Genomic DNA, 17,050 nt, shown 5'->3' with positions numbered 1-17,050 from the left:
CAAGGCCAACATTTCTTCTTGCCCATCCCGAGATCACCTTGGCGGTGAGCTGCTCTCTCGAACCGCTGCAGTCCACGTGCTGTCGGTAGCCCCGCGATGCTGTTTGGGCGGGGATTCCAGATTTTGACCCAGTGACACCGGAGGAACAACGATATATTTGCAATTCAGGACAGCGCGTGCCTCGGGGAAGAACTTGCGAACGGTGGTGTTCCCGTGGATCTGCTGCCGTCATCCTTCAAGGCTGTGTCGGCCATGAGTTTGGAAGGTGCTGCCTGTGGAATTCTGGTCAACCTTGTAGACGCCGGGGGAACCACCCTGCCGCTGTCCCCGATCGCCGGGAGAAACCTCTCTGCAGTCGACCTGACGTGCGCTCCCATGGCGGCTCCGGCCCGTGCCATCCGATTGGTCGTCAGCGCCATCTACGCGGCTACGTAACAGATGGACGGAAAACCACGGGGAAAGCACAGCGACGGCTGCAAAGCGATCTTCCGATCTGGTTGGGAATCTCGGAAGGTACGCGGTAAGGGAATAAACGAACTTTGAATATCGTCAAACTGACGGAAAGGATAGTCGGCAAAGGTGACCCCCACCGTTAGAGTATCGATGTGCTATCGCTTCTCGGCCTTTTGGCTCGGAATATGTGTAGTTTCTGTTCTTATCAGTTTAATCGCTGATACCTCCCGAAGGTGGGAGTGTTTGTATTAAATGGATTTTTGGAGCAGGGAGATGGCTGAAGGGCTTGCTCTGTCCTCTCCGTGTATCAGCCTGGTATTGCAGTGTTTCCAGGAACGGTGCAGCCTACCAGCCAAGTTCAAAAGCAGGTGAATGGAATGTGAATCTCTTGCCTTTGCTAGTTTGCCGTGTCGATCGCAGCGATCGTTCCATCGATTGTCTTTTCAGTTGCATGAAACTATCATCTTTTGTTGCCAGTTTTCCGTCTTGTGATCCTGCTCTGCAGTTACCCGATGAAGGCGCGGCACGCTGAAAGCCAGGACAGGGTAACCCCGCCCCGGTATCCGCGGCCCAAACGTGCTACAGGGAACATTCTGGAACCAGGGGGCTGCCAGGAAGGTAACTTTGCAATTTAAATGAATGGGTTTGCCCCTATCCGCCGTTTCGGGCTTCTGCGGTCGGTCTTGGAACGTATCCCACCGATGGTACGGAGGTGGGGGGGGGTGGGGGGGGGGGTGGGGCGGGGCGGGGCGGGGCGGGGGGGGTGACTGCTGTACTTCCAAATAACCCCGTTGGGCTGTAACCTGGTGTTGTGGGATTTTTCACACTGTCAAATCAGGTTGTGGGATCCCATAACTCAGCCAATGTCAAATGGCTATCAGATCAGCCCCCACAACCCCTTCCCCACCCATCCCCCATCCCCTCCCCCCCCACACCGACGCATCAAATTTATCCGAATATTTTCTTGAACAAGAAAGAAGTGTCTTTGGTCTGTTTCCTGAATAGAGTGAAACCCCCCAGCTCTGTTTGTTTCTTCGCAAACTACTGTACGGAAGCAACCTGCTTTAGCGGCTACGTCTGTACGTAAAGATTATTCACACAGACCATCGCCCGAGGCTGGAACTCACTTCAGCTCCCTGGGGCCACGAGGCAGCCGTACTGAACGATGAGCCACTGTGCCACCCGTACGATTTGGAATGGTTTGTCATCATTTGCGGTGCAAGTAGCAAAATAGTCGTCAGTTTGTCAACTGGATCGGCTTAAAATGTTCTCAGCGATCTGCGGTAACGTGAACGGAGATGTCAAATCGAGCTGCTTGTGGCGATGAGGTGCGCTTGCAGCGTGACGTGTTTACGTCGGGAGATCAGCTCCCTCCCCATTCTACACAGAGAGTCGGATACAAGTGGAGAGGAGATTGAAAGTGGACGATAAAGAAAGGGTGCACGGACGTAATTCACTTTTCACGACGTTTCAGATTGATGTGGAATGCCAAGGAGCGAATCCTGTACGTGTGGGAAACAATGATTCGCGTTTATGGGCAAGCTACACGAACGCAAGGGGAGGAAATGAATAGGATCTTTCTGTCAAGGCCAACATTTCTTCTTGCCCATCCCGAGATCACCTTGGCGGTGAGCTGCTCTCTCGAACCGCTGCAGTCCACGTGCTGTCGGTAGCCCCGCGATGCTGTTTGGGCGGGGATTCCAGATTTTGACCCAGTGACACCGGAGGAACAACGATATATTTGCAATTCAGGACAGCGCGTGCCTCGGGGAAGAACTTGCGAACGGTGGTGTTCCCGTGGATCTGCTGCCGTCATCCTTCAAGGCTGTGTCGGCCATGAGTTTGGAAGGTGCTGCCTGTGGAATTCTGGTCAACCTTGTAGACGCCGGGGGAACCACCCTGCCGCTGTCCCCGATCGCCGGGAGAAACCTCTCTGCAGTCGACCTGACGTGCGCTCCCATGGCGGCTCCGGCCCGTGCCATCCGATTGGTCGTCAGCGCCATCTACGCGGCTACGTAACAGATGGACGGAAAACCACGGGGAAAGCACAGCGACGGCTGCAAAGCGATCTTCCGATCTGGTTGGGAATCTCGGAAGGTACGCGGTAAGGGAATAAACGAACTTTGAATATCGTCAAACTGACGGAAAGGATAGTCGGCAAAGGTGACCCCCACCGTTAGAGTATCGATGTGCTATCGCTTCTCGGCCTTTTGGCTCGGAATATGTGTAGTTTCTGTTCTTATCAGTTTAATCGCTGATACCTCCCGAAGGTGGGAGTGTTTGTATTAAATGGATTTTTGGAGCAGGGAGATGGCTGAAGGGCTTGCTCTGTCCTCTCCGTGTATCAGCCTGGTATTGCAGTGTTTCCAGGAACGGTGCAGCCTACCAGCCAAGTTCAAAAGCAGGTGAATGGAATGTGAATCTCTTGCCTTTGCTAGTTTGCCGTGTCGATCGCAGCGATCGTTCCATCGATTGTCTTTTCAGTTGCATGAAACTATCATCTTTTGTTGCCAGTTTTCCGTCTTGTGATCCTGCTCTGCAGTTACCCGATGAAGGCGCGGCACGCTGAAAGCCAGGACAGGGTAACCCCGCCCCGGTATCCGCGGCCCAAACGTGCTACAGGGAACATTCTGGAACCAGGGGGCTGCCAGGAAGGTAACTTTGCAATTTAAATGAATGGGTTTGCCCCTATCCGCCGTTTCGGGCTTCTGCGGTCGGTCTTGGAACGTATCCCACCGATGGTACGGAGGTGGGGCGGGGGGGTGACTGCTGTACTTCCAAATAACCCCGTTGGGCTGTAACCTGGTGTTGTGGGATTTTTCACACTGTCAAATCAGGTTGTGGGATCCCATAACTCAGCCAATGTCAAATGGCTATCAGATCAGCCCCCACAACCCCTTCCCCACCCATCCCCCATCCCCCCCCCACCCCCACACCGACGCATCAAATTTATCCGAATATTTTCTTGAACAAGAAAGAAGTGTCTTTGGTCTGTTTCCTGAATAGAGTGAAACCCCCCAGCTCTGTTTGTTTCTTCGCAAACTACTGTACGGAAGCAACCTGCTTTAGCGGCTACGCCTGTACGTAAAGATTATTCACACAGACCATCGCCCGAGGCAGGAACTCACTTCAGCTCCCTGGGGCCACGAGGCAGCCGTACTGAATGATGAGCCACTGTGCCACCCGTACGATTTGGAATGGTTTGTAATCATTTGCGGTGCAAGTAGCAAAATAGTCGTCAGTTTGTCAACTGGATCGGCTTAAAATGTTCTCAGCGATCTGCGGTAACGTGAACGGAGATGTCAAATCGAGCTGCTTGTGGCGATGAGGTGCGCTTGCAGCGTGACGTGTTTACGTCGGGAGATCAGCTCCCTCCCCATTCTACACAGAGAGTCGGATACAAGTGGAGAGGAGATTGAAAGTGGACGATAAAGAAAGGGTGCACGGACGTAATTCACTTTTCACGACGTTTCAGATTGATGTGGAATGCCAAGGAGCGAATCCTGTACGTGTGGGAAACAATGATTCGCGTTGATGGGCAAGCTACACGAACGCAAGGGGAGGAAATGAATAGGATCTTTCTGTCAAGGCCAACATTTCTTCTTGCCCATCCCGAGATCACCTTGGCGGTGAGCTGCTCTCTCGAACCGCTGCAGTCCACGTGCTGTCGGTAGCCCCGCGATGCTGTTTGGGCGGGGATTCCAGATTTTGACCCAGTGACACCGGAGGAACAACGATATATTTGCAATTCAGGACAGCGCGTGCCTCGGGGAAGAACTTGCGAACGGTGGTGTTCCCGTGGATCTGCTGCCGTCATCCTTCAAGGCTGTGTCGGCCATGAGTTTGGAAGGTGCTGCCTGTGGAATTCTGGTCAACCTTGTAGACGCCGGGGGAACCACCCTGCCGCTGTCCCCGATCGCCGGGAGAAACCTCTCTGCAGTCGACCTGACGTGCGCTCCCATGGCGGCTCCGGCCCGTGCCATCCGATTGGTCGTCAGCGCCATCTACGCGGCTACGTAACAGATGGACGGAAAACCACGGGGAAAGCACAGCGACGGCTGCAAAGCGATCTTCCGATCTGGTTGGAAATCTCGGAAGGTACGCGGTAAGGGAATAAACGAACTTTGAATATCGTCAAACTGACGGAAAGGATAGTCGGCAAAGGTGACCCCCACCGTTAGAGTATCGATGTGCTATCGCTTCTCGGCCTTTTGGCTCGGAATATGTGTAGTTTCTGTTCTTATCAGTTTAATCGCTGATACCTCCCGAAGGTGGGAGTGTTTGTATTAAATGGATTTTTGGAGCAGGGAGATGGCTGAAGGGCTTGCTCTGTCCTCTCCGTGTATCAGCCTGGTATTGCAGTGTTTCCAGGAACGGTGCAGCCTACCAGCCAAGTTCAAAAGCAGGTGAATGGAATGTGAATCTCTTGCCTTTGCTAGTTTGCCGTGTCGATCGCAGCGATCGTTCCATCGATTGTCTTTTCAGTTGCATGAAACTATCATCTTTTGTTGCCAGTTTTCCGTCTTGTGATCCTGCTCTGCAGTTACCCGATGAAGGCGCGGCACGCTGAAAGCCAGGACAGGGTAACCCCGCCCCGGTATCCGCGGCCCAAACGTGCTACAGGGAACATTCTGGAACCAGGGGGCTGCCAGGAAGGTAACTTTGCAATTTAAATGAATGGGTTTGCCCCTATCCGCCGTTTCGGGCTTCTGCGGTCGGTCTTGGAACGTATCCCACCGATGGTACGGAGGTGGGGCGGGGGGGTGACTGCTGTACTTCCAAATAACCCCGTTGGGCTGTAACCTGGTGTTGTGGGATTTTTCACACTGTCAAATCAGGTTGTGGGATCCCATAACTCAGCCAATGTCAAATGGCTATCAGATCAGCCCCCACAACCCCTTCCCCACCCATCCCCCATCCCCCCCCCACCCCCACACCGACGCATCAAATTTATCCGAATATTTTCTTGAACAAGAAAGAAGTGTCTTTGGTCTGTTTCCTGAATAGAGTGAAACCCCCCAGCTCTGTTTGTTTCTTCGCAAACTACTGTACGGAAGCAACCTGCTTTAGCGGCTACGTCTGTACGTAAAGATTATTCACACAGACCATCGCCCGAGGCAGGAACTCACTTCAGCTCCCTGGGGCCACGAGGCAGCCGTACTGAATGATGAGCCACTGTGCCACCCGTACGATTTGGAATGGTTTGTAATCATTTGCGGTGCAAGTAGCAAAATAGTCGTCAGTTTGTCAACTGGATCGGCTTAAAATGTTCTCAGCGATCTGCGGTAACGTGAACGGAGATGTCAAATCGAGCTGCTTGTGGCGATGAGGTGCGCTTGCAGCGTGACGTGTTTACGTCGGGAGATCAGCTCCCTCCCCATTCTACACAGAGAGTCGGATACAAGTGGAGAGGAGATTGAAAGTGGACGATAAAGAAAGGGTGCACGGACGTAATTCACTTTTCACGACGTTTCAGATTGATGTGGAATGCCAAGGAGCGAATCCTGTACGTGTGGGAAACAATGATTCGCGTTGATGGGCAAGCTACACGAACGCAAGGGGAGGAAATGAATAGGATCTTTCTGTCAAGGCCAACATTTCTTCTTGCCCATCCCGAGATCACCTTGGCGGTGAGCTGCTCTCTCGAACCGCTGCAGTCCACGTGCTGTCGGTAGCCCCGCGATGCTGTTTGGGCGGGGATTCCAGATTTTGACCCAGTGACACCGGAGGAACAACGATATATTTGCAATTCAGGACAGCGCGTGCCTCGGGGAAGAACTTGCGAACGGTGGTGTTCCCGTGGATCTGCTGCCGTCATCCTTCAAGGCTGTGTCGGCCATGAGTTTGGAAGGTGCTGCCTGTGGAATTCTGGTCAACCTTGTAGACGCCGGGGGAACCACCCTGCCGCTGTCCCCGATCGCCGGGAGAAACCTCTCTGCAGTCGACCTGACGTGCGCTCCCATGGCGGCTCCGGCCCGTGCCATCCGATTGGTCGTCAGCGCCATCTACGCGGCTACGTAACAGATGGACGGAAAACCACGGGGAAAGCACAGCGACGGCTGCAAAGCGATCTTCCGATCTGGTTGGAAATCTCGGAAGGTACGCGGTAAGGGAATAAACGAACTTTGAATATCGTCAAACTGACGGAAAGGATAGTCGGCAAAGGTGACCCCCACCGTTAGAGTATCGATGTGCTATCGCTTCTCGGCCTTTTGGCTCGGAATATGTGTAGTTTCTGTTCTTATCAGTTTAATCGCTGATACCTCCCGAAGGTGGGAGTGTTTGTATTAAATGGATTTTTGGAGCAGGGAGATGGCTGAAGGGCTTGCTCTGTCCTCTCCGTGTATCAGCCTGGTATTGCAGTGTTTCCAGGAACGGTGCAGCCTACCAGCCAAGTTCAAAAGCAGGTGAATGGAATGTGAATCTCTTGCCTTTGCTAGTTTGCCGTGTCGATCGCAGCGATCGTTCCATCGATTGTCTTTTCAGTTGCATGAAACTATCATCTTTTGTTGCCAGTTTTCCGTCTTGTGATCCTGCTCTGCAGTTACCCGATGAAGGCGCGGCACGCTGAAAGCCAGGACAGGGTAACCCCGCCCCGGTATCCGCGGCCCAAACGTGCTACAGGGAACATTCTGGAACCAGGGGGCTGCCAGGAAGGTAACTTTGCAATTTAAATGAATGGGTTTGCCCCTATCCGCCGTTTCGGGCTTCTGCGGTCGGTCTTGGAACGTATCCCACCGATGGTACGGAGGTGGGGGGGGGTGGGGGGGGGGGTGGGGCGGGGCGGGGCGGGGCGGGGGGGGTGACTGCTGTACTTCCAAATAACCCCGTTGGGCTGTAACCTGGTGTTGTGGGATTTTTCACACTGTCAAATCAGGTTGTGGGATCCCATAACTCAGCCAATGTCAAATGGCTATCAGATCAGCCCCCACAACCCCTTCCCCACCCATCCCCCATCCCCTCCCCCCCCCACACCGACGCATCAAATTTATCCGAATATTTTCTTGAACAAGAAAGAAGTGTCTTTGGTCTGTTTCCTGAATAGAGTGAAACCCCCCAGCTCTGTTTGTTTCTTCGCAAACTACTGTACGGAAGCAACCTGCTTTAGCGGCTACGTCTGTACGTAAAGATTATTCACACAGACCATCGCCCGAGGCTGGAACTCACTTCAGCTCCCTGGGGCCACGAGGCAGCCGTACTGAACGATGAGCCACTGTGCCACCCGTACGATTTGGAATGGTTTGTCATCATTTGCGGTGCAAGTAGCAAAATAGTCGTCAGTTTGTCAACTGGATCGGCTTAAAATGTTCTCAGCGATCTGCGGTAACGTGAACGGAGATGTCAAATCGAGCTGCTTGTGGCGATGAGGTGCGCTTGCAGCGTGACGTGTTTACGTCGGGAGATCAGCTCCCTCCCCATTCTACACAGAGAGTCGGATACAAGTGGAGAGGAGATTGAAAGTGGACGATAAAGAAAGGGTGCACGGACGTAATTCACTTTTCACGACGTTTCAGATTGATGTGGAATGCCAAGGAGCGAATCCTGTACGTGTGGGAAACAATGATTCGCGTTTATGGGCAAGCTACACGAACGCAAGGGGAGGAAATGAATAGGATCTTTCTGTCAAGGCCAACATTTCTTCTTGCCCATCCCGAGATCACCTTGGCGGTGAGCTGCTCTCTCGAACCGCTGCAGTCCACGTGCTGTCGGTAGCCCCGCGATGCTGTTTGGGCGGGGATTCCAGATTTTGACCCAGTGACACCGGAGGAACAACGATATATTTGCAATTCAGGACAGCGCGTGCCTCGGGGAAGAACTTGCGAACGGTGGTGTTCCCGTGGATCTGCTGCCGTCATCCTTCAAGGCTGTGTCGGCCATGAGTTTGGAAGGTGCTGCCTGTGGAATTCTGGTCAACCTTGTAGACGCCGGGGGAACCACCCTGCCGCTGTCCCCGATCGCCGGGAGAAACCTCTCTGCAGTCGACCTGACGTGCGCTCCCATGGCGGCTCCGGCCCGTGCCATCCGATTGGTCGTCAGCGCCATCTACGCGGCTACGTAACAGATGGACGGAAAACCACGGGGAAAGCACAGCGACGGCTGCAAAGCGATCTTCCGATCTGGTTGGGAATCTCGGAAGGTACGCGGTAAGGGAATAAACGAACTTTGAATATCGTCAAACTGACGGAAAGGATAGTCGGCAAAGGTGACCCCCACCGTTAGAGTATCGATGTGCTATCGCTTCTCGGCCTTTTGGCTCGGAATATGTGTAGTTTCTGTTCTTATCAGTTTAATCGCTGATACCTCCCGAAGGTGGGAGTGTTTGTATTAAATGGATTTTTGGAGCAGGGAGATGGCTGAAGGGCTTGCTCTGTCCTCTCCGTGTATCAGCCTGGTATTGCAGTGTTTCCAGGAACGGTGCAGCCTACCAGCCAAGTTCAAAAGCAGGTGAATGGAATGTGAATCTCTTGCCTTTGCTAGTTTGCCGTGTCGATCGCAGCGATCGTTCCATCGATTGTCTTTTCAGTTGCATGAAACTATCATCTTTTGTTGCCAGTTTTCCGTCTTGTGATCCTGCTCTGCAGTTACCCGATGAAGGCGCGGCACGCTGAAAGCCAGGACAGGGTAACCCCGCCCCGGTATCCGCGGCCCAAACGTGCTACAGGGAACATTCTGGAACCAGGGGGCTGCCAGGAAGGTAACTTTGCAATTTAAATGAATGGGTTTGCCCCTATCCGCCGTTTCGGGCTTCTGCGGTCGGTCTTGGAACGTATCCCACCGATGGTACGGAGGTGGGGGGGGGTGGGGGGGGGGGTGGGGCGGGGCGGGGCGGGGCGGGGGGGGTGACTGCTGTACTTCCAAATAACCCCGTTGGGCTGTAACCTGGTGTTGTGGGATTTTTCACACTGTCAAATCAGGTTGTGGGATCCCATAACTCAGCCAATGTCAAATGGCTATCAGATCAGCCCCCACAACCCCTTCCCCACCCATCCCCCATCCCCTCCCCCCCCCACACCGACGCATCAAATTTATCCGAATATTTTCTTGAACAAGAAAGAAGTGTCTTTGGTCTGTTTCCTGAATAGAGTGAAACCCCCCAGCTCTGTTTGTTTCTTCGCAAACTACTGTACGGAAGCAACCTGCTTTAGCGGCTACGTCTGTACGTAAAGATTATTCACACAGACCATCGCCCGAGGCTGGAACTCACTTCAGCTCCCTGGGGCCACGAGGCAGCCGTACTGAACGATGAGCCACTGTGCCACCCGTACGATTTGGAATGGTTTGTCATCATTTGCGGTGCAAGTAGCAAAATAGTCGTCAGTTTGTCAACTGGATCGGCTTAAAATGTTCTCAGCGATCTGCGGTAACGTGAACGGAGATGTCAAATCGAGCTGCTTGTGGCGATGAGGTGCGCTTGCAGCGTGACGTGTTTACGTCGGGAGATCAGCTCCCTCCCCATTCTACACAGAGAGTCGGATACAAGTGGAGAGGAGATTGAAAGTGGACGATAAAGAAAGGGTGCACGGACGTAATTCACTTTTCACGACGTTTCAGATTGATGTGGAATGCCAAGGAGCGAATCCTGTACGTGTGGGAAACAATGATTCGCGTTTATGGGCAAGCTACACGAACGCAAGGGGAGGAAATGAATAGGATCTTTCTGTCAAGGCCAACATTTCTTCTTGCCCATCCCGAGATCACCTTGGCGGTGAGCTGCTCTCTCGAACCGCTGCAGTCCACGTGCTGTCGGTAGCCCCGCGATGCTGTTTGGGCGGGGATTCCAGATTTTGACCCAGTGACACCGGAGGAACAACGATATATTTGCAATTCAGGACAGCGCGTGCCTCGGGGAAGAACTTGCGAACGGTGGTGTTCCCGTGGATCTGCTGCCGTCATCCTTCAAGGCTGTGTCGGCCATGAGTTTGGAAGGTGCTGCCTGTGGAATTCTGGTCAACCTTGTAGACGCCGGGGGAACCACCCTGCCGCTGTCCCCGATCGCCGGGAGAAACCTCTCTGCAGTCGACCTGACGTGCGCTCCCATGGCGGCTCCGGCCCGTGCCATCCGATTGGTCGTCAGCGCCATCTACGCGGCTACGATCTTCCGATCTGGTTGGAAATCTCGGAAGGTACGCGGTAAGGGAATAAACGAACTTTGAATATCGTCAAACTGACGGAAAGGATAGTCGGCAAAGGTGACCCCCACCGTTAGAGTATCGATGTGCTATCGCTTCTCGGCCTTTTGGCTCGGAATATGTGTAGTTTCTGTTCTTATCAGTTTAATCGCTGATACCTCCCGAAGGTGGGAGTGTTTGTATTAAATGGATTTTTGGAGCAGGGAGATGGCTGAAGGGCTTGCTCTGTCCTCTCCGTGTATCAGCCTGGTATTGCAGTGTTTCCAGGAACGGTGCAGCCTACCAGCCAAGTTCAAAAGCAGGTGAATGGAATGTGAATCTCTTGCCTTTGCTAGTTTGCCGTGTCGATCGCAGCGATCGTTCCATCGATTGTCTTTTCAGTTGCATGAAACTATCATCTTTTGTTGCCAGTTTTCCGTCTTGTGATCCTGCTCTGCAGTTACCCGATGAAGGCGCGGCACGCTGAAAGCCAGGACAGGGTAACCCCGCCCCGGTATCCGCGGCCCAAACGTGCTACAGGGAACATTCTGGAACCAGGGGGCTGCCAGGAAGGTAACTTTGCAATTTAAATGAATGGGTTTGCCCCTATCCGCCGTTTCGGGCTTCTGCGGTCGGTCTTGGAACGTATCCCACCGATGGTACGGAGGTGGGGGGGGGTGGGGGGGGGGGTGGGGCGGGGCGGGGCGGGGCGGGGGGGGTGACTGCTGTACTTCCAAATAACCCCGTTGGGCTGTAACCTGGTGTTGTGGGATTTTTCACACTGTCAAATCAGGTTGTGGGATCCCATAACTCAGCCAATGTCAAATGGCTATCAGATCAGCCCCCACAACCCCTTCCCCACCCATCCCCCATCCCCTCCCCCCCCCACACCGACGCATCAAATTTATCCGAATATTTTCTTGAACAAGAAAGAAGTGTCTTTGGTCTGTTTCCTGAATAGAGTGAAACCCCCCAGCTCTGTTTGTTTCTTCGCAAACTACTGTACGGAAGCAACCTGCTTTAGCGGCTACGTCTGTACGTAAAGATTATTCACACAGACCATCGCCCGAGGCTGGAACTCACTTCAGCTCCCTGGGGCCACGAGGCAGCCGTACTGAACGATGAGCCACTGTGCCACCCGTACGATTTGGAATGGTTTGTCATCATTTGCGGTGCAAGTAGCAAAATAGTCGTCAGTTTGTCAACTGGATCGGCTTAAAATGTTCTCAGCGATCTGCGGTAACGTGAACGGAGATGTCAAATCGAGCTGCTTGTGGCGATGAGGTGCGCTTGCAGCGTGACGTGTTTACGTCGGGAGATCAGCTCCCTCCCCATTCTACACAGAGAGTCGGATACAAGTGGAGAGGAGATTGAAAGTGGACGATAAAGAAAGGGTGCACGGACGTAATTCACTTTTCACGACGTTTCAGATTGATGTGGAATGCCAAGGAGCGAATCCTGTACGTGTGGGAAACAATGATTCGCGTTTATGGGCAAGCTACACGAACGCAAGGGGAGGAAATGAATAGGATCTTTCTGTCAAGGCCAACATTTCTTCTTGCCCATCCCGAGATCACCTTGGCGGTGAGCTGCTCTCTCGAACCGCTGCAGTCCACGTGCTGTCGGTAGCCCCGCGATGCTGTTTGGGCGGGGATTCCAGATTTTGACCCAGTGACACCGGAGGAACAACGATATATTTGCAATTCAGGACAGCGCGTGCCTCGGGGAAGAACTTGCGAACGGTGGTGTTCCCGTGGATCTGCTGCCGTCATCCTTCAAGGCTGTGTCGGCCATGAGTTTGGAAGGTGCTGCCTGTGGAATTCTGGTCAACCTTGTAGACGCCGGGGGAACCACCCTGCCGCTGTCCCCGATCGCCGGGAGAAACCTCTCTGCAGTCGACCTGACGTGCGCTCCCATGGCGGCTCCGGCCCGTGCCATCCGATTGGTCGTCAGCGCCATCTACGCGGCTACGTAACAGATGGACGGAAAACCACGGGGAAAGCACAGCGACGGCTGCAAAGCGATCTTCCGATCTGGTTGGGAATCTCGGAAGGTACGCGGTAAGGGAATAAACGAACTTTGAATATCGTCAAACTGACGGAAAGGATAGTCGGCAAAGGTGACCCCCACCGTTAGAGTATCGATGTGCTATCGCTTCTCGGCCTTTTGGCTCGGAATATGTGTAGTTTCTGTTCTTATCAGTTTAATCGCTGATACCTCCCGAAGGTGGGAGTGTTTGTATTAAATGGATTTTTGGAGCAGGGAGATGGCTGAAGGGCTTGCTCTGTCCTCTCCGTGTATCAGCCTGGTATTGCAGTGTTTCCAGGAACGGTGCAGCCTACCAGCCAAGTTCAAAAGCAGGTGAATGGAATGTGAATCTCTTGCCTTTGCTAGTTTGCCGTGTCGATCGCAGCGATCGTTCCATCGATTGTCTTTTCAGTTGCATGAAACTATCATCTTTTGTTGCCAGTTTTCCGTCTTGTGATCCTGCTCTGCAGTTACCCGATGAAGGCGCGGCACGCTGAAAGCCAGGACAGGGTAACCCCGCCCCGGTATCCGCGGCCCAAACGTGCTACAGGGAACATTCTGGAACCAGGGGGCTGCCAGGAAGGTAACTTTGCAATTTAAATGAATGGGTTTGCCCCTATCCGCCGTTTCGGGCTTCTGCGGTCGGTCTTGGAACGTATCCCACCGATGGTACGGAGGTGGGGGGGGGTGGGGGGGGGGGTGGGGCGGGGCGGGGCGGGGCGGGGGGGGTGACTGCTGTACTTCCAAATAACCCCGTTGGGCTGTAACCTGGTGTTGTGGGATTTTTCACACTGTCAAATCAGGTTGTGGGATCCCATAACTCAGCCAATGTCAAATGGCTATCAGATCAGCCCCCACAACCCCTTCCCCACCCATCCCCCATCCCCTCCCCCCCCCACACCGACGCATCAAATTTATCCGAATATTTTCTTGAACAAGAAAGAAGTGTCTTTGGTCTGTTTCCTGAATAGAGTGAAACCCCCCAGCTCTGTTTGTTTCTTCGCAAACTACTGTACGGAAGCAACCTGCTTTAGCGGCTACGTCTGTACGTAAAGATTATTCACACAGACCATCGCCCGAGGCTGGAACTCACTTCAGCTCCCTGGGGCCACGAGGCAGCCGTACTGAACGATGAGCCACTGTGCCACCCGTACGATTTGGAATGGTTTGTCATCATTTGCGGTGCAAGTAGCAAAATAGTCGTCAGTTTGTCAACTGGATCGGCTTAAAATGTTCTCAGCGATCTGCGGTAACGTGAACGGAGATGTCAAATCGAGCTGCTTGTGGCGATGAGGTGCGCTTGCAGCGTGACGTGTTTACGTCGGGAGATCAGCTCCCTCCCCATTCTACACAGAGAGTCGGATACAAGTGGAGAGGAGATTGAAAGTGGACGATAAAGAAAGGGTGCACGGACGTAATTCACTTTTCACGACGTTTCAGATTGATGTGGAATGCCAAGGAGCGAATCCTGTACGTGTGGGAAACAATGATTCGCGTTTATGGGCAAGCTACACGAACGCAAGGGGAGGAAATGAATAGGATCTTTCTGTCAAGGCCAACATTTCTTCTTGCCCATCCCGAGATCACCTTGGCGGTGAGCTGCTCTCTCGAACCGCTGCAGTCCACGTGCTGTCGGTAGCCCCGCGATGCTGTTTGGGCGGGGATTCCAGATTTTGACCCAGTGACACCGGAGGAACAACGATATATTTGCAATTCAGGACAGCGCGTGCCTCGGGGAAGAACTTGCGAACGGTGGTGTTCCCGTGGATCTGCTGCCGTCATCCTTCAAGGCTGTGTCGGCCATGAGTTTGGAAGGTGCTGCCTGTGGAATTCTGGTCAACCTTGTAGACGCCGGGGGAACCACCCTGCCGCTGTCCCCGATCGCCGGGAGAAACCTCTCTGCAGTCGACCTGACGTGCGCTCCCATGGCGGCTCCGGCCCGTGCCATCCGATTGGTCGTCAGCGCCATCTACGCGGCTACGTAACAGATGGACGGAAAACCACGGGGAAAGCACAGCGACGGCTGCAAAGCGATCTTCCGATCTGGTTGGGAATCTCGGAAGGTACGCGGTAAGGGAATAAACGAACTTTGAATATCGTCAAACTGACGGAAAGGATAGTCGGCAAAGGTGACCCCCACCGTTAGAGTATCGATGTGCTATCGCTTCTCGGCCTTTTGGCTCGGAATATGTGTAGTTTCTGTTCTTATCAGTTTAATCGCTGATACCTCCCGAAGGTGGGAGTGTTTGTATTAAATGGATTTTTGGAGCAGGGAGATGGCTGAAGGGCTTGCTCTGTCCTCTCCGTGTATCAGCCTGGTATTGCAGTGTTTCCAGGAACGGTGCAGCCTACCAGCCAAGTTCAAAAGCAGGTGAATGGAATGTGAATCTCTTGCCTTTGCTAGTTTGCCGTGTCGATCGCAGCGATCGTTCCATCGATTGTCTTTTCAGTTGCATGAAACTATCATCTTTTGTTGCCAGTTTTCCGTCTTGTGATCCTGCTCTGCAGTTACCCGATGAAGGCGCGGCACGCTGAAAGCCAGGACAGGGTAACCCCGCCCCGGTATCCGCGGCCCAAACGTGCTACAGGGAACATTCTGGAACCAGGGGGCTGCCAGGAAGGTAACTTTGCAATTTAAATGAATGGGTTTGCCCCTATCCGCCGTTTCGGGCTTCTGCGGTCGGTCTTGGAACGTATCCCACCGATGGTACGGAGGTGGGGGGGGGTGGGGGGGGGGGTGGGGCGGGGCGGGGCGGGGCGGGGGGGGTGACTGCTGTACTTCCAAATAACCCCGTTGGGCTGTAACCTGGTGTTGTGGGATTTTTCACACTGTCAAATCAGGTTGTGGGATCCCATAACTCAGCCAATGTCAAATGGCTATCAGATCAGCCCCCACAACCCCTTCCCCACCCATCCCCCATCCCCTCCCCCCCCCACACCGACGCATCAAATTTATCCGAATATTTTCTTGAACAAGAAAGAAGTGTCTTTGGTCTGTTTCCTGAATAGAGTGAAACCCCCCAGCTCTGTTTGTTTCTTCGCAAACTACTGTACGGAAGCAACCTGCTTTAGCGGCTACGTCTGTACGTAAAGATTATTCACACAGACCATCGCCCGAGGCTGGAACTCACTTCAGCTCCCTGGGGCCACGAGGCAGCCGTACTGAACGATGAGCCACTGTGCCACCCGTACGATTTGGAATGGTTTGTCATCATTTGCGGTGCAAGTAGCAAAATAGTCGTCAGTTTGTCAACTGGATCGGCTTAAAATGTTCTCAGCGATCTGCGGTAACGTGAACGGAGATGTCAAATCGAGCTGCTTGTGGCGATGAGGTGCGCTTGCAGCGTGACGTGTTTACGTCGGGAGATCAGCTCCCTCCCCATTCTACACAGAGAGTCGGATACAAGTGGAGAGGAGATTGAAAGTGGACGATAAAGAAAGGGTGCACGGACGTAATTCACTTTTCACGACGTTTCAGATTGATGTGGAATGCCAAGGAGCGAATCCTGTACGTGTGGGAAACAATGATTCGCGTTTATGGGCAAGCTACACGAACGCAAGGGGAGGAAATGAATAGGATCTTTCTGTCAAGGCCAACATTTCTTCTTGCCCATCCCGAGATCACCGAGATCACCTTGGCGGTGAGCTGCTCTCTCGAACCGCTGCAGTCCACGTGCTGTCGGTAGCCCCGCGATGCTGTTTGGGCGGGGATTCCAGATTTTGACCCAGTGACACCGGAGGAACAACGATATATTTGCAATTCAGGACAGCGCGTGCCTCGGGGAAGAACTTGCGAACGGTGGTGTTCCCGTGGATCTGCTGCCGTCATCCTTCAAGGCTGTGTCGGCCATGAGTTTGGAAGGTGCTGCCTGTGGAATTCTGGTCAACCTTGTAGACGCCGGGGGAACCACCCTGCCGCTGTCCCCGATCGCCGGGAGAAACCTCTCTGCAGTCGACCTGACGTGCGCTCCCATGGCGGCTCCGGCCCGTGCCATCCGATTGGTCGTCAGCGCCATCTACGCGGCTACGTAACAGATGGACGGAAAACCACGGGGAAAGCACAGCGACGGCTGCAAAGCGATCTTCCGATCTGGTTGGGAATCTCGGAAGGTACGCGGTAAGGGAATAAACGAACTTTGAATATCGTCAAACTGACGGAAAGGATAGTCGGCAAAGGTGACCCCCACCGTTAGAGTATCGATGTGCTATCGCTTCTCGGCCTTTTGGCTCGGAATATGTGTAGTTTCTGTTCTTATCAGTTTAATCGCTGATACCTCCCGAAGGTGGGAGTGTTTGTATTAAATGGATTTTTGGAGCAGGGAGATGGCTGAAGGGCTTGCTCTGTCCTCTCCGTGTATCAGCCTGGTATTGCAGTGTTTCCAGGAACGGTGCAGCCTACCAGCCAAGTTCAAAAGCAGGTGAATGGAATGTGAATCTCTTGCCTTTGCTAGTTTGCCGTG

The 17,050-nt window shown here is 53.4% G+C and overlaps 9 non-coding genes across 9 annotated transcripts; all 9 read left to right on the top strand.

The window, feature by feature from the left end:
* Positions 1-610: 610 nt before the first annotated feature.
* On the top strand, positions 611-802 carry LOC140489523 (U2 spliceosomal RNA). The gene has a single exon (XR_011963200.1). It is a non-coding gene; the product is annotated as a U2 spliceosomal RNA (small nuclear RNA).
* A 1,845-nt stretch (positions 803-2,647) lies between these two features.
* LOC140489522 (U2 spliceosomal RNA) lies at positions 2,648-2,839 on the top strand. Its single transcript, XR_011963199.1, has one exon. It is a non-coding gene; the product is annotated as a U2 spliceosomal RNA (small nuclear RNA).
* Positions 2,840-4,648: 1,809 nt separating this feature from the next.
* LOC140489521 (U2 spliceosomal RNA) lies at positions 4,649-4,840 on the top strand. The gene has a single exon (XR_011963198.1). It is a non-coding gene; the product is annotated as a U2 spliceosomal RNA (small nuclear RNA).
* Positions 4,841-6,649: 1,809 nt separating this feature from the next.
* On the top strand, positions 6,650-6,841 carry LOC140489519 (U2 spliceosomal RNA). Its single transcript, XR_011963196.1, has one exon. It is a non-coding gene; the product is annotated as a U2 spliceosomal RNA (small nuclear RNA).
* A 1,846-nt stretch (positions 6,842-8,687) lies between these two features.
* Positions 8,688-8,879, top strand: LOC140489518 (U2 spliceosomal RNA). The gene has a single exon (XR_011963195.1). It is a non-coding gene; the product is annotated as a U2 spliceosomal RNA (small nuclear RNA).
* Positions 8,880-10,674: 1,795 nt separating this feature from the next.
* On the top strand, positions 10,675-10,866 carry LOC140489517 (U2 spliceosomal RNA). The gene has a single exon (XR_011963194.1). It is a non-coding gene; the product is annotated as a U2 spliceosomal RNA (small nuclear RNA).
* Positions 10,867-12,712: 1,846 nt separating this feature from the next.
* LOC140489516 (U2 spliceosomal RNA) lies at positions 12,713-12,904 on the top strand. The gene has a single exon (XR_011963193.1). It is a non-coding gene; the product is annotated as a U2 spliceosomal RNA (small nuclear RNA).
* A 1,846-nt stretch (positions 12,905-14,750) lies between these two features.
* LOC140489515 (U2 spliceosomal RNA) lies at positions 14,751-14,942 on the top strand. Its single transcript, XR_011963192.1, has one exon. It is a non-coding gene; the product is annotated as a U2 spliceosomal RNA (small nuclear RNA).
* Positions 14,943-16,797: 1,855 nt separating this feature from the next.
* On the top strand, positions 16,798-16,989 carry LOC140489514 (U2 spliceosomal RNA). The gene has a single exon (XR_011963191.1). It is a non-coding gene; the product is annotated as a U2 spliceosomal RNA (small nuclear RNA).
* The last annotated feature ends 61 nt before the right edge of the window (positions 16,990-17,050 follow it).

This window comes from Chiloscyllium punctatum, chromosome 18 (assembly GCF_047496795.1).
Source record: "Chiloscyllium punctatum isolate Juve2018m chromosome 18, sChiPun1.3, whole genome shotgun sequence".
NCBI lineage: Eukaryota > Metazoa > Chordata > Chondrichthyes > Orectolobiformes > Hemiscylliidae > Chiloscyllium > Chiloscyllium punctatum.
This window is presented reverse-complemented; position numbering and strand designations above follow the sequence as displayed.